The 20,448-nt window shown below is 41.2% G+C and overlaps 1 long non-coding RNA gene across 2 annotated transcripts in view; it reads right to left on the minus strand.

Annotated features, from left to right (window-relative positions):
- Positions 1-20,448, minus strand: part of LOC134227979 (uncharacterized) — a 51,460-nt gene that overhangs the window by 18,516 nt on the left and 12,496 nt on the right. The window contains exon 1 of one of the 2 annotated variants that reach the window (XR_009983810.1): positions 10,545-11,818. The exons of the other annotated variant lie outside the window; for it this stretch is intronic. This is a non-coding gene — a long non-coding RNA (uncharacterized LOC134227979). Of the gene's footprint in view, positions 1-10,544; positions 11,819-20,448 lie in introns of those variants that run through there. 2 annotated transcript variants of the gene reach the window in all.

The following is a 20,448-nucleotide window of genomic DNA, read 5'->3' on the forward strand; positions in this document are numbered from 1 at the left end:
GTAATTTATCGCGAAGTTTCTCCAGAAATTGCTCTGGAAATTCCTACAGGAATTGTTTAGGAAGTTCCTCCAGGAATTGTTCCAGAAGTTCCCTCAGATTCTGCTGTAGTGATTCTTCCGGAAGTTTCTCTACAAATTCCTCAAGAAGTTTGTCCAGGAACTCCTTCAGAAGTTTTTCCAGGAACTCCTCCAAAAGTTGCCCCAGGAACTTTTCCAGAAATTTCTCCAGTAATCCTTCCGGGAGTTCCTTTAGGAATTCCTTCAGAATTTCCTTCAGGAATTCCTCAAGTTTTACCAGGAGCTCCCTCATAACTTCCTCCAGGATTTTTTCCGGAAATTCCTCAAGCAGTAGTTCCAGAAGTTTCTTCAGTAATTCTTCCGGAAGTTCCTGCATATTTTTTCAAAATTCTTCCAAAATTCCCTCCAGGAATTCCTTAGAAATTTTATCAATGAATTATCTCGGAAATTCCTCCAGAAAGTCGTCAGGTTCCTCCAAAGATTTCTCTAAAACTTCTTCTAGAAATCACCAAAAAAAAAAATAAAGAATTTTTTTTCAGAAGTTCATGCAGAAATTGATCCGGAAGTTCCTTAAGGGTTTCCTCCGAAAATTTCTCCAAGAATTCCTTCGAAAGTTCCTCCAGGAATTCCTCTGTAAGTACCTCAACGGATTCTTCGGAAGTTCCTTCGAAATTCTTCCAAGAATTTCGCCAAAGTTTCTCCAGTATTTCCTTCCGAAGTTTCTCCAGGAATTGCTCAAGATGTTTCTGCAGGAGTTGTTCCGGAAGTTCTTCTAGGAATTGTTCCAGAATCACCTCAAGTAATTCCTTCAAAAGTTTATCCAGGAACTCCTTCATTAAATTCTCCAGAAGTTTCTCCAATAAAGAAGTTTCTCCAGGAATTGCTCCGCAAATTCTTGCAAATTTTTGTTAAGGAAGTTCCTCCACAAATTCCTCCAAGAATTCTTCCAAAAGTTCCTCAAGGAATTCGTTCACAAGTTCCTCCAAGAATACCTCAGGAAGTTCCTCCAGAAATTGATCCGAAAGTTCCTCAAGGAACTCCTCCGAAAGTTTCTCCAGGAATTCCTCCGAATGTTCCTTCAGGAATTCCTCCATAAGTTCCTCCAGTAATTCGACCCTAAATTTCTCAATTAATTGCTCCGCAGAGCTCTTGCAGAAGTTGTTCCAGAAGTTCCTCAAGGAATTATTCCGGAAGTTTCTCAAGTCACTTCAAGTTTCTCCAGGAACTCCGACAGAAGTGTGGGCTTCGTGGCCGTGTGGTTAGCGACGTCAATCGTCTAGACGCATGGGCTATGGTGCGAGGGTTCGATTCCCGCTCCGGTAAGAAGGAAACTATTCGTTATCGAAAAATCCTCCACCAGTCTACTGGGTGTTATGTGTCCTGTCCGTTGTCTATGTGTTAATTATTCAGTCTGTACGACCTGTGGTCGAAGACGGTGTTCCTGTCTTTAACAACCAAAAAAAAGTTCCCTCAGGAACTTTTCCAGATATTTCTCCAATAACTTCTTCAGTAATCCTTCCGGGAGATCCTTCAGGAATTCCTCCAGAAGTTCGTCCAGAAATTCCCCCAGAACTTCCTCCAGGAATTGTTTCGGTAGTTCATCAAGGAGTTGTTCCAGAAGTTTCTCCAGTAACTCCTTCAGAAGTTCTCACAGGAGCTTTTCCAGAAGATTTTCCAGGAATTTCTTCAGTAATTTTACCGGGAGTTCCTCCGCATTTTTTTTCAGGAAGGTCCTCCAAGAATTCCATAGAAAATTTCTCAATGAATTGTCCCGTAAGTTCCTCAAATCCTTCAGAAATTCATTTGGAAGTGCCTCCAGGAAATCCTCTGGAACTCCTTCAGAAATTTACCCGGAAGTTCATTCAGGAATTCGTCTGTAAGTACGTCCAAGAATTCTTCCGAAAAGTTTATCCAGAATTTCTTCCAGGAATTGTTCCGATATTTCCTTCAGGAAAGCCTACAGAGATTCCTCCAGGAATTGCTCTGGACGTTTCAGTGGAAATTCCTCCAAAAATTCCGCCGGAAGTTCCTCCCGAAATTGTTTCAAAAGTTCCACTAAGAATTCCTCTGAAAGTTCCTCCAGGAATTCCTTAGAAAACTTCGCAAGGAATTCTCCCGGAAGTTCCTCCAGAAAATCGTTCGGAAGTTCCTCCAAAGATTCCACTGAAACTTTCTGGGGGAACTTACGGGACAGTTCATTGAGTAATTTTCTATGGAATTCCTGGAGGATCTCACCAAAAAATTTGTGGAAGAACGTCCGGAAGAATTACTGAAGAAATTCCTGGAGAATCTTATAGAAAAATTCCTGACAGAACTTCTGAATAAGTCACTGGAGAAACTTCTGGACCAATTCCTTGAGGAACTACCGGAACAATTCCTGGAGGAAGTTCTGGGGGAATTTTTGGACAAATTTTTGGAGGAATTCCAAAAGGACATCCCTTTTGGAAAAGTTCCTGGAAAAACTTCTGAAAGAGTTCCTGGAGAAACTTCTGAAGAATTTATTTGAGAAACTTCCGGAATAATTCCTTGAGGATCGTCGGGAACAATTCCTAGAAGAACTTCCGGAACAACTTCTGCAGGAGTTTCTGGAGCAAATCATTGAGAAATTTAGGGAGGAATTACTGGAGGAACTTTTGGGAAATTCCCAAGAAATACCTCCCAAGAAATACCTCCAAGTTTCCCAAGAAATACCTCCAAGATTTCCACCAGAAATTGATCCAGGAGTTCCATCACACGTTTCGCCAGAAATACGTCCAAGAGTTCCACCAGAAATTGATCCAGGAGCTCCATCACACGTTTCCCCAGAAATTTCTCCAAGAGTTCTACCAGAAATTGATCCAGGAGTTCCATCACACGTTTCCCCAGAAATACCTCCAAGATTTCCACCAGAAATTGATCCAGGAGTTCCATCACACGTTTCGCCAGAAATACCTCCAAGAGTTCCACCAGAAATTGATCCAGGAGCTCCATCACACGTTTCCCCAGAAATTTCTCCAAGAGTTCTACCAGAAATTGATCCAGGAGTTCCATCACACGTTTCCCCAGAAATACCTCCAAGAGTTCCACCAGAAATTGATCCAGGAGTTCCATTACACTTTTCCCCAGAAATACCTCCAAGATTTCCACCAGAAATTGATCCAGGAGTTCCATCACACGTTTCGCCAGAAATACCTCCAAGAGTTCCACCAGAAATTGATCCAGGAGTTCCATCACACGTTTCCCCAGAAATACCTCCAAGAGTTCCACCAGAAATTGATCCAGGAGTTCCATCACACGTTTCGCCAGAAATGGCTCCAAGAGTTCCTTCGCACGTTTCGCCAGAAATTGCTCCAACAGTTCCGCCAGAAATTGATCCAGGAATTCTATCACACGTTTCGCCAGAAGTTGTTTCTAGAGTTCCACCAGAAATTGATCCAGGAGTTTTATCAGAAATTGATCCAGGAGTTCCGTCACACGTTTCGCCAGAAATTGCTCCTAGAGTTCCTCCAGAAATTGATCCAGGAGTTCCATCACACGTTTCCCCAGAAATACCTCCAAGAGTTCCACCAGAAATTGATCCAGGAGTTCCATCACACGTTTCGCCAGAAATGGCTCCAAGAGTTCCTTCGCACGTTTCGCCAGAAATTGCTCCAACAGTTCCGCCAGAAATTGATCCAGGAATTCTATCACACGTTTCGCCAGAAATTGCTTCTAGAGTTCCACCAGAAATTGATCCAGGAGTTTTATCGGAAATTGATCCAGGAATTCTATCACACGTTTCGCCAGAAGTTGTTTCTAGAGTTCCACCAGAAATTGATCCAGGAGTTTTATCAGAAATTGATCCAGGAGTTCCGTCACACGTTTCGCCAGAAATTGCTCCTAGAGTTCCTCCAGAAATTGATCCAGGAGTTCCATCACACGTTTCCCCAGAAATACCTCCAAGAGTTCCACCAGAAATTGATCCAGGAGTTCCATTACACGTTTCCCAAGAAATACCTTCAAGATTTCCACCAGAAATTGATCCAGGAGTTCCATCACACGTTTCGCCAGAAATACGTCCAAGAGTTCCACCACAAATTGATCCAGGAGTTCCATCACACGTTTCCCCAGAAATACCTCCAAGAGTTCCACCAGAAATTGATCCAGGAGTTCCATCACACGTTTCGCCAAAAATGGCTCCAAGAGTTCCTTCGCACGTTTCGCCAGAAATTGCTCCAACAGTTCCACCAGAAATTGATCCAGGAATTCTATCACACGTTTCGCCAGAAATTGCTTTTAGAGTTCCACCAGAAATTGATCCAGGAGTTTTATCAGAAATTGATCCACGAGTTCCATCACACGTTTCGCAAGAAATTGCTCCTAGAGTTCCTCCAGAAATTGATCCAGGAGTTCCATCACACGTTTCCCCAGAAATACCTCCAAGAGTTCCATTACACGTTTCCCCAGAAATACCTCCAAGATTTCCACCAGAAATTGATCCAGGAGTTCCATCACACGTTTCGCCAGAAATACGTCCAAGAGTTCCACCAGAAATTGATCCAGGAGCTCCATCACACGTTTCCCCAGAAATTTCTCCAAGAGTTCTACCAGAAATTGATCCAGGAGTTCCATCACACGTTTTCCCAGAAATACCTTCAAGAGTTCCACCAGAAATTGATCCAGGAGTTTCATCACACGTTTCGCTAGAAATTGCTCCCAGAGTTCCACCAGAAATTGATCCTGGAGTTCCATCACACGTTTCCCCAGAAATTGCTTCTAGAGTTCCACCAGAAATTGATCCAGGAGTTCCATCACACGTTTCGCCAGAAAAACCTTCAAGAGTTCCACCAGAAATTGATCCAGGAGTTTCATCACACGTTTCGCCAGAAATTGCTCCCAGAGTTCCACCAGAAATTGATCCAGGAGTTTCATCACACGTTTCGCCAGAAATTGCTCCCAGAGTTCCACCAGAAATTGATCCAGGAGTTCCATCACACGTTTCCTCAGAAATTGCTTCTAGAGTTCCACCAGAAATTGATCCAGGATTTCCATCACACGTTTCGCCAGAAAAACCTTCAAGAGTTCCACCAGAAATTGATCCAGGAGTTCCATCACATGTTTCCTCAGAAATACCTCCAAGAGTTCCACCAGAAATTGATCCAGGAGTTCCATCACACGTTTCGCCAGAAAAACCTTCAAGAGTTCCACCAGAAATTGATCCAGGAGTTCCATCACACGTTTCGCCAGAAATACGTCCAAGAGTTCCACCAGAAATTGATCCAGGAGCTCCATTACACGTTTCCCCAGAAATACCTCCAAGAGTTCCACCAGGAATTGATCCAGGAGTTCCATCACACGTTTCACCAGAAATTGCTTCTAGAGTTCCACCATCAATTGATCCAGGAGTTCCATCACACGTTTCCCTAGAAATACCTTCAAGAGTTCCACCAGAAATTGATCCAGGAGTTCCATCACATGTTTCCTCAGAAATACCTCCAAGATTTTCACCAGAAATTGATTCAGGAGTTCTATCACATGTTTCGCCAGAAATTGCTCCAAGAGTTTCACCAGGAATTACTCCTAGAGTATCACCAGAAATTGATCCAGGAGTTCCATCACACGTTTCGCCAGAAATTGCTCCCAGAGTTCCACCAGAAATTGATCCAGGAGTTCCATCACACGTTTCCCCAGAAATGCCTGCAAGAGTTTCACCAGAAATTGATCCAGGAGTTCCATCACACGTTTCGCCAGAAATACGTCCAAGAGTTCCACCAGAAATTGATCCAGGAGCTCCATCACACGTTTCCCCAGAAATTTCTCCTAGAGTTCTACCAGAAATTGATCCAGGAGTTCCATCACACGTTTCGCCAGAAATTGCTTCTAGAGTTCCACCAGAAATTGATCCAGGAGTTCCATCACACGTTTCGCCAGAAAAACCTTCAAGAGTTCCACCAGAAATTGATCCAGGAGTTCCATCACACGTTTTCCCAGAAATACCTTCAAGAGTTCCACCAGAAATTGATCCAGGAGTTCCATCACACGTTTCGCCAGAAATTGCTCCCAGAGTTCCACCAGAAATTGATCCAGGAGTTCCATCACACGTTTCCCCAGAAATTGCTTCTAGAGTTCCACCAGAAATTGATCCAGGAGTTCCATCACACGTTTCGCCAGAAAAACCTTCAAGAGTTCCACCAGAAATTGATCCAGGAGTTCCATCACACGTTCCGCCAGAAATTGCTCCCAGAGTTCCACCAGAAATTGATCCAGGAGTTTCATCACACGTTTCGCCAGAAATTGCTCCCAGAGTTCCACCAGAAATTGATCCTGGAGTTCCATCACACGTTTCCCCAGAAATTGCTTCTAGAGTTCCACCAGAAATTGATCCAGGAGTTCCATCACACGTTTCGCCAGAAAAACCTTCAAGAGTTCCACCAGAAATTGATCCAGGAGTTCCATCACACGTTTCGCCAGAAATTGCTCCCAGAGTTCCACCAGAAATTGATCCAGGAGTTCCATCACACGTTTCGCCAGAAAAACCTTCAAGAGTTCCACCAGAAATTGATCCAGGAGTTCCATCACACGTTTCGCCAGAAATTGCTCCCAGAGTTCCACCAGAAATTGATCCAGGAGTTCCATCACACGTTTCGCCAGAAATTGCTTCTAGAGTTCCACCAGAAATTGATCCAGGAGTTCCATCACATGTTTCCTCAGAAATACCTCCAAGATTTTCACCAGAAATTGATTCAGGAGTTCTATCACATGTTTCGCCAGAAATTGCTCCAAGAGTTTCACCAGAAATTGCTCCTAGAGTTTCACCAGAAATTGATCCAGGAGCTCCATCACACGTTTCCCCAAAAATTTCTCCAAGAGTTCCACCAGAAATTGATCCAGGAATTCCATCACACGTTTCGCCAGAAGTTGCTTCTAGAGTTCCGCCAAGAATTCCTCCAAGATTTCCACCAGAAATTGATGCAGGAGCTCCATCACACCTTTCCCCAGAAATACCTCCAAGAGTTCCACCAGAAATTGACCCAGGAGTTCCATCACACGTTTTTCCAGAAATATCTCCAAGAGTTCACCAGAAATTGATCCAGGAGTCCCACCACATGTTTCGCTAGAATTTGCTCCAAGAGTTCAACCAGAAATTGATGCAGGAGCTCGATAGAAGTTGCTTCTAGAGTTCCACCAGCTCCTCAAAACTACATTCGACTATGCGCGAAGAAATGCTTATTTGAATTACCTGCACCCTCGTGGGTTTTAGTGATGCACAGACAGTTTCAGCAAGCTCCTCAAAACTACATTTGGCTATGCGCTAACGGATGCATATTTGAATTATCTACACCCTCGTGGGTTTCAGTAATGCACAGACAGTTTCAACAAGCACCTCAAAACTACATTCGACTATGCGCGAAGAGAGTAATAAAGATGATGATGATGATGGTCCCGCCACATACCCTCACAAAGGTTTGAGCTAGACGATTTATCTTAAGATAATTAATTGAAAGTTATAATAACAATTTAATCAGATTCGCAAAAAAAAACAAAAACAATCTTATTACCATCTCAGATATAAATTACATAACTTTCCATTACTATCCAGCAAAAAAGGAAGTTTCGCCACGAATTCCTCCGGAAGTTCCGCCAGCAATTCCTCCAGAAGTTCCGCCAGCAATTCCTGCAGAAGTTTCGCCAGGAATTCCTTAAAAAGTTCCGCCAGCAATTCCTCCAGAAGCTCCACCAGCAATTTCTCAAAAAGTTCTGCCAGCAATTCCTCCAATAGATTCGCCAGCAATTCCTCCAGAAGTTCCGCCAGCAATTCCTCAAAAAGTTCTGCCAGCAATTCCTCCAATAGATCCGCCAGCAATTCCTCCAGAAGTTCCACCAGCAATTCTTCAAAAAGTTCCGTCAGGTTTTCCTCCAGAAGTTCCGTCAGCAGCTCCTAATTCCTCCGAAAGTTCTACCAGAAGTTTTATCCAGAAGTTTTGCCAGCAATGCTCACGGATGTTTCGTCATCAATTTCTCTGCAAGTTCCGCTATAGCAATTCCTCAAAAAGTTACGCTGGCAATTTCTCCGGAAGTTCTCTCACGCAATTTTTTTCGGAAGCTCCGCCAGCAATTCCTCTGGAATTTCCACTAGCAATGCAGAAATTCCTTCAGGAATTCCTCAAAAGTTCCGCCAGAAATTCCTCTAGAAGTTCCGCCAGCAATTTCTCCGGAAATTTTCCAGAAATTCCTACTAATGTTTTGCCAGCAATTGCTCAAAAGGTCCCGCAGCCAGTGGCGTTTCCCTAACCTCAATTTACCTGTGCAGTGAGTTTAAATTTAAAGAATTGGTGTGCGAAAGTGCCTAGAATAACTAGATTTTGATTAGTATAAACGACTCTGATAATTTTCTTTTCCATTTGGGCTGTCAAAATATTAAAATTTTCACTTTTTGTGTCAGTGCACAGGTAAAAAGTGAGGTTACGCGACGCCACTGCCCGCAGCAATTCCTCCAGTAGTTTCGCCAGCAATTCCTCAAACAGTTTCGCCAGCAATTCCTCAAAAAATTAAGTCAGGATTCAGAAGTTCCGCCAGCAGTTCCTACAAAAGATCCGCCAAGAATTTCTGCAGAAGTTCCGCCAGGAATTCCTTAAAAAGTTCCACCAGCAATTCCTCAAAAAGTTCCGCCAGCAATTCCTCCAGAAGTTTCGCCAGCAATTCCTGCAGAAGTTCCGCCAGGAATTCCTTAAAAAGTTTCACCAGCAATTCCTCAAAAAGTTCCGCCAGCAATCCCTCCAGAAGTTCCACCATCAATTCCTCAAAAAGTTCCGCCAGCAATTTCTTCGGAAGTTCTGCCAGCAATTCTCCCAGAAGTTCCGCCCGCAATTCCATAAAAAGTTCCACCAACAATTTCTCCGGAAGCTTCACCAGCAATTCTCTGGAAGTTCCACCAGAATTTCCTCAGGAAGTTCCTCAAGAAGTTTCGCTAGGAATTCCTCAAAAAATTCCGACAACAATTCCACAAAAAGTTCCGCCAGCAATTCCTCCGGAAGTTCCATCAGCAACTCCTCAAAAAGTTTCGCCATTAATTCCTCCAGAAATTCCTCCGGAAGTTCCGCCAGGAATTTCCCTGGAAGATCCGCCAGCAATTCATCCAACAGTTCCGTCAGCAATTCCTTCGCAAGTTCCGTCAGCAATTTATCAAAAAGTTCTTCCAGCAATTCCTCTGGAAGTTCCGCCAGCAATTTCTCCAGAAGTTCCACCAGCGATTCCTCAAAAAGTTTCGCCATGAATTCCCCCAGAAGATCCACTAGCAATTTCTCCGGAAATTTTCCAGAAATTCCTACTAGTGCCAGCAATTGCTCAAAAGGTCCCGCAGCAATTCCTCCAGTAGTTTCGCCAGCAATTCCTCAAAAAATTCAGTCAGGATTCAGAAGTTCCGCCAGCAGTTCCTTCGGAAGATCCGCCAGCAATTCCTGCAGAAGTTTCCCCAGGAATTCCTTAAAAAGTTTCGCCAGCAATTCCTCAAAGAGTTTCGCCAGCAATCCCTCCAGAAGTTCCATCATCAATTTCTCAAAAAGTTTCGCCAGCAATTTTTCCGGAAGTTCTGCCAGCAATTCTCCCAGAAGTTCCGCCCGCAATTCCTTAAAAAGTTCCGCCAGCAATTTCTCTGAAAGTTCCGCCAAATTCCTGCATAAGTTCCGCCGTTATTTGCAAATCCGCTCATCGAAGCACTAACCCCTGTTATAATATTGGCTTCAAGACAATTTGAGATCTAGGGTGTTTTTGCACTCTTGCCTCAAAACAAAGCTAATTTTAGTTATACTTGTTTTATGCTACTCATGCCTCTTGTTTTTAAATTGAATTGTCCTCAGTTAAAATGTACTGTAAAAGTAAATATTGTAATAGTACCGTTGAATTTAGGACATAACAAAACTATTGAAAAGTAATAACCTCCACATGCCAAACTTGGTCCCATTTACTGGATAAGTTCTCGAGTTATGTAGAAATTTGTGTTTCATTTGTATGAGTGGCCTCCATTCCTTAGGGTGGAGGGGCCACAAACTGTCATTAGAACCTTCCTCGGCCCCAAAACCCCCTGCACAAGTTTTCAAGCCGATCGGTTCCGTAGTTTCGGGTGTATGAGGGTCAGACAGAGATAAATTGAATTGTATGTACCTACTGAAGACCATATCTCGAAATGTTATGTCGAACTGGACGAATCTGCATTGCAAGTACTGTGTTATATGTGCGACCCTGCGAATTTAATGCATCTTGCCTATTTTTAGAATGCTGGAATAATATGCTATTCCGGCAACATCTTTACCCAAACTTAACCGAGGAAACGGTGAAAAAATCGAGTACACATCAGCACCAGGATTTCATTCGCAAAAATCGTTAAACCAGCAGGGGCCGAACTTTTAAATCAAATCAGCATTTGCAAAAATCGGCCTTCGTAAACAGTTTACACTGTTTAATTCAATTACCTACTTATTTTAAATGCACATGTTACAAATATGCGATAGGCCCATTAAAAATAGAAAAACAGAACCATCTAAGATTTTTACTGGATTCTCGAACCTTACCTTGTGCATGCGGGAAACCCGCGTTGCGCGTTTAATACCAAGACGGCGGCAACGACGAAGTATTCCGATATACCGAGCACCTGGCGCTTTTCTTCTACTGGACCTAAGCGATGATCTGGGTCTCGTAGACGACTTGTCATCCGAATTTGTCCTTTGGTAAATCGTTTGAAGGCGCTCCAAGGTTTACCAGCTACGTCGGGTATATTGCCATTTTAGAACGAAGTTACTTCTGACTGAGTCGACAATTCTCAAGCACTCCCCCAAAACATTTTACTTTGATCTTCTACTTTCACTCTTGGCCTTGGCTGTCGATAATACTTGCTTCCCAGCTTGGCCAAATCTTTCTGCACACGGCCACACGGTATACATATACATAATTTGATCCCGTGTTGTTTTCCCGGAGCACACACTACACTATTATAATTTTACAAATAATAACACTTCTTTAGTAGGCGTAGGTGCTTAAACATTAAACACTTTTTCGCGATCTTCTCTTCATATTATTGCAATTGAAATATGCACTATTATGCACCGACATTGGACAATGGACACCGTCTTGCCAAATAGACAACGGTTTTCATCTGCACCATCGAACTGATTTCCTCGGGTAAAATGTTTGATTTTTCTTTTGCATTCGACTTGGTTCTTTTGCTTTCCGTTGACCTTGGGACCTTGGTATCGAAGATGATGTTGGCTGGGTTCATGGCGACAACTCCGACCAGTCGCTCCGTACCGGTGAAAAGCGAGCAGCACGGGGTACCGTGCTTACCTTGGTCATCGTCATTTGCTCTCGTTGCATTCCCGTAAAGATAATGTTTGCTGGCTCTAATCATACACTACACAACAGTCACAGTCACTACACAGTCACCAACCATCGTCAGCAGTACTCAGCAGACCCACAAGCGATGGTGTTTGAAACCTCACCGCACGCGCACATCGCTTTGCATATGCATAAAATCACAGTTATGGGAGCAATTTTATTTAATTTTTAGTTGACCGTTCCTGGGTGTTGAAGTGGGCTGATTAGCTGGTTCTTTGAAGCTGAAGCGCGAGTGGAACGAAACTGGTAAAAACTACTTTTCAACGACGACGTCCGGATTTGCAAGTCGCGACCACGAACCCGACTATTCCGAGCTAATTATTTTTATCGGCACCCATTGAACTCGCGTATGAACATACTTTTTCGACACAATTCGCGACTTTTTGAATAATATTTTGTTCTAGAGAACTTTATTTTAAAAAGAGAACAATTTCACCGACGCGACGACATGTTTTTTCTCGCAAGTACTAACGTCTGGTGCATCGGTGGAGAAATAATAAAAACAATATCAACAAGGTTCAAACGCTTCGATCAAACGTTTGTTTTTTTTTTTCAATTTTCAGCCACTCACTAGTGCCTAACAAATGGCTCACGACTCACATTTTGTTTGCTGGGTTATATCGATGGTCTCATATCGAGATGTTAAAAGTGGATAGTGTATACACTCAAAATAATTTTCACTTAGAAGCTACTTGAAAACATATGCAGATATTTTCCATGTAGTTTCGGGTGTAAAAGTTAAATGATTTATTAGTGATGGAACTCATTATTCTTAATTCACTAGAAAATAAAATAAAATTTAAGTGAATTTTCGTTTGGCCATGCACTTAAATTTTAAGTGAAATTTCGATAATTTTTTTCTATAGTATCCCTGTAATTGATATCCCGTCCACCAGAAGCGGACCGGACGAGGTCAAAAAAAGGAGTAGAAAACTAATTCGTACTCAAACATATTTTTTGCAAATCGTTCTCATAATGCTTCTGCAAAATGTTTCATTAGCGATGGTCAATATACATACATTTCGCTCTGAGAACCCCACTCATATATTTTTCATACATTCATTTTGAGTAGAATTCACTTGAAGAGTATATAAATATTAGGTATTTTGGATAAAATAATCGGCGTTGCATACCATTCCTTGGCAAAATCTTCTCATCAAACCGACACAGAAATCAAATCTACCTCGAACAAGAATCATCAAAAAAATTCAGGAAGTATCTGTCCGGTCACGAAATATTAGCCTCGACAGTGGCAACCTTCCCACTGAAGGACTGCCTGAAATAAACCACAAGCTGGCTCAGCAGGGGATGTAGACTGTATCTCAGCCCTTCCACTGAAGAGCCTTCTAATCCGTGCGATAGCGACTGAAGGAGAACATTATTTTTAACTCTTAGAGCCCCGCACATAGGATCTGTCTCATTTGGAGAATTAAACTTAAAAGTGACAGTTCGAAAATTAGCAAATAACCCGGTAATAAGAATGGCTGGTGCTGCCCAGCAATTCCAATAAGACATCGATGCAAAATGATTCGATATCTGTCAAAAGTAATCTTGCTCTGCGAGCAGGGTTATTTGATAATTATTGAAATGTCACTTTTAGGGTCTGTCTCATTTGGAGAATTAAACTTAAAAGTGACAATTCGAAAATTAAAAAATCACCCCGTTATAAGAATGGCTGGTGCTACCAAGCAATTCCAATAGGACATCGATGGAAAATGATTCGTTATCTGTCAAAAGTAATCTTGCTCTGCGAGCAGGGTTATTTGATAATTATTGAAATGTCACTTTTAAGTTTAATTTCAGTTTAATTATCCAATTGAGACAGACCCTAAGTTTAATTTCAGTTTAATTCTCCAAATGAGACAGACCCTTAGAGCCTTGAAAAAGGCTGTTTGCCTCGGCTAAGTGCAAAAAGTAAGAAAATGATCTTTTCAAATAACCGCGAATTTCTAGTGATGGTATAAAAAAGACTGAATGCTCTGCGAACGAATGCACTTTTCTTTTATACCTTATTTTGAATCTTCTCTGCTTCCCAATTGGTGGGCCAATCAGCTAGTGACTTGTATCCCGCTTCTTTGTCAGCCAAAGCGTCATCATCATCAACGCGTTCGAGAAGGGCTTCTTCTTTTTTACGCTTGTTGCTCGCTGCTGGCGTCTATTTCCTAACGGGACTTTTCGCTAGATACAGGCCAATAAGCCGGGCAAACGAGCTTAGAATTGCAGTTCAGGTGGGAAGTACGTGTTCTTTTCTGAGACAACATTGTTAGTAGTAGAAGGAAGGAAACACCCGGACATGGGATTTCGGGTGCTAAGATTTGGAATTGGTAACATGGGACGATCATTCAGTCACGTTCGCTTTGTGTGCGATCAGTATCAAACAATGTTTATCTACATATTTTTTTATCAATGCCAAAAATCCAACATTTGATGAAAAATCGATTGATAGTTTATTAATGTTTGAGCTGTTATTGGTGTTTTTTTATCCAAATAAGATTACGTGAGAGATTTGGACATCTTATGAATCTTTAGAGGCATGGTCAAGCGAAGTCCTTCGTCCACTTCGCGGTTAAATCAGAAAAATTATCCACTGTTAGTTTTTATGCTATTTATGAAAATCACGCATGAAATTTTATCTCTAGAATATTGGATTTGGCACCCAAGTATAATTTCTATCCCGAAGGGTATTGAAAGCATTGATATTGATCTCTATTATTGACTATCTGAAGAACCGTTTGTTTTTTGGACATAGAGTAAAATGCCCAATAGTGGACCCCCTAGTAGCGGAATTTTGCTCTTCCTGTCATAAGGCTTAGAAATATTCAACATATTAACTCTGCTCGATATCTAACAACAAGCTCTGCATCCCCTCTTCACGATACATACATAAAACACTCAAATACACGACGTTATTCGTTGAAATTAACATTTTAAAGTCTAACTGAATTCGCCCTATAGTAGACCCCCTGGGAATCCATAATAGGAAATTGCTTCCCTATAGTCGACACTTCATTTGATTTTCATGTCCCGTTTCGGGACGTTCTTCTTCCCTATTATGGACCCCCCAAAATATTCCTATAATAGACACTCTCGTGTTTATTTTTTATAGAATTGTAAACAATTATCTAATTTGACTTTCCATAGCATTTCCAATGCATGTAATCAAATCATAGGACTGTAAGCTAGGATCTCCCGATGGAATTTCATAGCAAAATATTGACATTGTGCAGTAATAATGCAAAAATGGCTGGAGGGTCCACTATTGGTCACTTTACCCTACATGCTGCATCATGTGGCTTTTCTTCAGCCTGTCTCGGCTCAGCACCAATGCCGGCCGGTCTCGGCTCGCCTCTGCTGCTGCTACCGGTATCTGCTCAGCATTGCTGCTTTGTCGGGTCTGTAAGGTGGACTGCTGATGTACTGGCTAGGTTTCGGCTGATGATGGTCGCTTCGATGGTGTCGAGCCGAAAAAGCGGTCGGTGTAGACTTCATTCCCTGCTAAAAGGTGTGAGTGCTGTTCAATCGATGATGCGGTTGCTTGGCTTGTCCCGGTCAGAATGAAAGGAAAAAATCGCGTTGCACTATTTTATGGCTTCTCGGCAGACCCAGCGACTGCTCATTCGCTGGTGTCTGCACCAATCAGAACGTGGTAATGGAATGATGCAAGAATAATGCGGTACCCATATTTATAGGTTCCCTTGATCTCAATATTTTTCATTGAAAACAGTTTCATGCCTATTGAAACAAGTTTTTCGGGTCTTACCAAGCATGGACATGGAAGGCATACTTGAAATCTGTCGATTGAGGGGCTTACCGCAGAAATTCGTCCACTGAGACGAACGCTATTAACGTTTAAAATCTTTCAACACAGCGTAACGCGGTCGATTTGAATATTTTGAAATGACACCCGGTATAGTAAAGAGAGACGTAAGTCCTACGTCAAAACAAAGTTGATTCAACAGTATATACGAGAGATAAATTTACCATTTCCCGACCAAATGGTTGTTAAGCATTAATGCAGATATCCTTCTGTCAAAAGAAGAAAAAAGTAATAAACTGTGTCGAGTAGACGTGAAAATTAGTTTACGATATTATTACATTCCTTATCGCCATAGTCTTCGCGAAAGTGATTTAAAGCCTATATGATAATTTCTAAAAGTGAAACAACACACTAATAACACTACAGTTAAAGTGATGTGCATAGAGAAATCATTTCGACTGTCGGAGTTATAATACTGGTGAAGCGTGCCACTTATATTTACTGGCAAGTTATTTGTATTGACTATTCAACATCGCGAATGACGAAACGAAGCAAATCAAAACGGCAGGCAAGCAGTTCCCCTGAAGAAGCGACTTTGCAGAATACATCCACCAGATCTGCTAAGCTCAAGCAACAACGCACCATGAATGTGCCAAACAATATTGTCCAAATGGACGATGGATCTAATGTTGGATCTCTAACATCATCTGATACAGGCGCAGGTAGCTCCATCTTGTCTCTAGCAGATCTTCGTAAACTCATCCAACAAGATATCACAAATGCGACTCATCAAACCATGCAACGCATCGACGGTGTGGCAAGCCGTATTGATGGAGCTATCAGCAAGCTACAATCTGATGTTGAAGAGATGAAGGACTCTCAGCAGTTCATTTCGAATGAATTTGAATCCGTTAAACACACACTCTCTTAGCACGATAACGAAATACGTTCTACGTCAGAGCAAATCAAATGCCTAAAGGAAGACAATTCTACCCAGCGTAACCACCTGGAAGAGTTGAACTACGAGGTTAATGTTCTCAAACAGAAAAGTCTGGAGAGTAACTTTCTCATATCGAACCTGATCAAAACAAATGATGAAAATTTATGTATGTTGGTTGAAAGTATCGCAAGACTGTTGGATATTCCGTTTAATGCTGCAAACATCCTTGGGGTTTCGCGGCTGTCTTCAAAGAACCAGAAAGATATTCAACCTGTATTGGTACGGTGTACTACCGTTTATGTGAAGGAGCAATTTATGAATGCCATCAAAGTACGTCCAATCACGTGTGAAGAGATAGGTCTCGGAGTCAAACAGCAAAGTTTCATCAATCATCATCTTACATCAATCAACCAGCGTATATTGGGTGCAACACGGAAGTTCAAGAAGGATTACAATTACCGCTTTGTTTGGTTTGCAAATGGCTCAGTATTTCTGAGGAAAGATGAGAATTCCAAAATAATCCGAGTAAACGATGTTCATGATCTGCTCAATTCAAAATCTAATTATTCAATCTATTATGTTCTTTATTATCATATGTACGATTATCAATGGCTCAAGAAAATTGTATTATAAATGTTAATATACGCTATTCTACTGATTGCGTATTATCTAGTAACTCTTTTAATATAATCCATCTAAACACAAGAAGCTGTAGGAATAAAATGGATGATTTGTTTCAACTAATACTAGATTGACAAGGAACTGTGCAAGTAGTTGTCTTTACTGAGACATGGTTGTATGAGGGAGAAATCTGTAACTTATCAGGGTATGATGCGTATTAGAGGCCTGAATTATTCAGGCCTCTAATGCGTATCACTCCTGTAGAAGTAATCGCGGTGGAGGAGTGTCTATTTTCGTTCAATCTGGATTGAGAAGTCAATTGATATCTAAAAGCTGCGTAGAGGATTACAATTTTCTCTTGATAAAATTACTTGATTATAATATAAAGTGCCTAGGTGTGTACAACCCTGGAAGGAACACGAGATCATTCATGAACGAATTTGAAAAAGTGGTATCAATTCACAAAACTCAAAGGTGCAAATCATCAAGTGGCGGTCGGACAGTTGCAACGCAAGGTGTCGACAAGCGATTGGATGCAGTTATTGGAATGAAAATTGGGAAAAGAAAATTGGTTCTTCTCAGGACCAACATTTTATGAAAAGAAAGAGGTAATTGCGAAAATGGACTGTTTCGGTGGCATCGGCGTTTGGCGTGGAAGCTTGGTTTCTGTTAGTGATTGCATCCATTCAAATTTACGGGCTTAATTTATTGAATACAAGAAAGCTGCTTTCCAGCGCTCGACCCATTCTGATCTGGATTCCGCAAAGAGAGGTTTAACCATTTATAAGGCTGTGGAAATTATATTGCCACCAACAAATTATATGTTTTTCTGTTTATTAACAAGAGCTCTACTTATTATTTCCCATGCAGTGACTATATTTACTACCTAGTAATCCCCCAGATGAATATGAGCCATAAAAATTGAAATGTCAATTTGAGAACGACTTTTTACGAATAGATCGTAAGTTTCGAGTGGAAGATGGATTTTCAGTTATAATTCGTTGAAAAATGACGGCAAAGATATACCTTTTCCCATTGGTAATAATTATTTTGAATCTCATGTGTTAGATTATGGCGTGATTAGCGTGAAAAATACTTCACCTGTCTTATATATTTGGTTTTTGGATTTTTGACAAAATTGCTTGGGAAAAAAGTGCAAAACAATTTTTTTTTTATTTGTGATACATTTTCCAACTAGGACTCTTCGCTAAAAATGTAACGTGCCTTGTTTTGATTTGTTTTACGTAAAACCTAATTTTTTAAAATCTCTTATTAATTTTTGCATTTTTTCCCGCTTGCAAGGCAGTGGCAAATAACATTCTCCATTGTCTGCGGAATTTCCATCAAAATGGCTCGCGCGCGCCGAAAACCAGCTTTCTTATATCTAATGAAGTCATTCCATTAGCCCCGCTTCTTCATTAATCGTTATGAGGGCACATTTTATTTGCACCCACATCATATCACAAAGGCGCGGGGCTAACGGGCTTAATTTATTAAATACAAGAGAGCTGCTGTTCTGCGCGCGCGAGCCATTTTGATCGGGATTCCACAAAGAGCGGTTCGACATTCGATGCAGCGGAGCTGACACAGCAGCATGAAGGCGTGGGTGGCAGTGGCAATGCGGAAATTTATTCCAAATTTTGAAGGCTTAGCGAAAAATCATAAAGTGGCGGTCGGACAGTTTCATCGCAAGGTGCCTTCAAGCGTTTGGATGCAATTAGTTATTGGAAAGTCGCATTGGGAAATGAAAAATGGTTCTTCTCAGGACCAACAGTGTATGGAAAGAAAGAGTTAATTGCGAAAATGGATTGCTTCGGTGGCATCGGGTTTGGCGTGGTAGCTTGGTGGCTGTTAGTGATTCCATCCATTCAAATTTACTGCATCTTCTCCCTTCGAGGCGCTATCAAATTCGCTATTAACGATTGAGTTTTGTACTTTGAAGAAAGATTATTTCGGATAGTCGGATCAACCTTCTTTTGTATACAATGTTGGCTTTTGTATAAAATCAAAGAAGACGCCACCTCAGTGGAAACTATCTACAGCAACCACCCATCGGTGAACGTCGCTCGGACAGACAGATGCCAAGAGATAATGTTTTGTAATATGAAGAAACTTCGTCTTGAGTAAAATTTCTGTTGTTATTCCTCGCAATAAAACGCATCTGAGATAAACAACATCTCATACCCAATTCAGAATCTTGCGAGAAAATTTCATAGGATTCTTAGAACTTGTCATTCTCCAAACGGTATGTTGTCTGCGGAAGCCCGATCAAAATGGCTCGCGCGCCGGAAAGCAGCTTTCTTATATCTAATGGAGTAATTCCATTAGCCCCGCCCCTTCATTAATCGTTATGAGTGCACATTATATTTACACCCATATCAGATCACAAAGGGGCGGGGCTAATGGGCTTAATCTATTGAATACAAGAAAGCTGCTGTCCGGCGCGCGCGAGCCATTTTGATTCGAGCGGTTTGACATTCGAGTAGCGGAACGGACACAGCAGCACGAAGGAGTGGGTGGCAGTGTGGCAATGCTGAAAATTTATTTTAAATTTTAGAGCGGTCGGACAGTTGCAACGCAAGGGTTCGACAAGCGATTAGATGCAGTTAGTTATTGGAAAGGCGCATTGGGAAAAAAAATTGGTTCTTCTCAGGAACAACATTTTATGGAAAGAAAGAGTTAATTGCGTTAATGGACTGTTTCGGTGGCATCGGGTTTGGCGTGGTAGCTTGGTTGCTGTTAGTGATTCCATCCATTCAAATTTACTGCATCATCTCCCTCCGACGCGCTATCAAATTCGCTATTTACGATTGAGTTTTGTACTTTGAAGAAAGATTATTTCGGATAGTCGGATCATCCTTTTGTATAAAATGGTGGCTTTTGTATAAAATTAATGAAGATGCTGTCGTGATCTCACGTCCGTCTGTCAACGCAACCGTTTCAAAACTGACTTGATTCGTACTCACTCTTTGCATACACGCTCAAGTACGAATACTCAATTCCATTCATTCAAACCTATTCAGACAACTCCCAAAATGAGCTGCATACATTTTTGTTCTACATCATACAATCTCTACATTCACCTTCTCCTCTACTCTTGTCAATTTCCTCAATCTTAAGGACGTGCTACCTACTTTTTGAGATGGGTTTACCAGGTTCAAAACATCATTCCAGCATCAAAACCATAAACTATAGAAATTTTTCTTACACACCCATATTTAAACACTCCGACTATCAATAACTAACAGTTGCCGATTTTTGTTCTTCCTTCTTTGATTGAGTGTTCCCGCCCCAAAACAACCTTTCAGCATCAAGATCCCAAAATATTAAACTTTTTGAAACATATTTACACATTTTGACTCTTGTTAACTAACAGTTGCTGATTTTGGTTATGCTTTCTTGGGTTGAGTGTTCCAGACTCAAAACATCCTTTCAGCATCAAAATCAGAAAATATTAAACTTTTTCTAACATATTTACATATTTTGACTCTTGATGAATAACAGTTGCCGATTTTGGTTATGCCTTCTTGGGTTGAGTGTTTCAGACTCAAAACATCCTTTCAGCATCAAAATCAGAAAATATTAAACTTTTTGAAACATATTTACACATTTTGACTCTTGTTAACTAACAGTTGCTGATTTTGGTTATGCTTTCTTGGGTTGAGTGTTCCAGACTCAAAACATCCTTTCAGCATCAAAATCAGAAAATATTAAACTTTTTCTAACATATTTACATATTTTGACTCTTGATGAATAACAGTTGCCG

Source organism: Armigeres subalbatus, chromosome 3 (assembly GCF_024139115.2).
Source record: "Armigeres subalbatus isolate Guangzhou_Male chromosome 3, GZ_Asu_2, whole genome shotgun sequence".
In the NCBI taxonomy this organism is placed as follows: Eukaryota; Metazoa; Arthropoda; class Insecta; order Diptera; family Culicidae; genus Armigeres; species Armigeres subalbatus.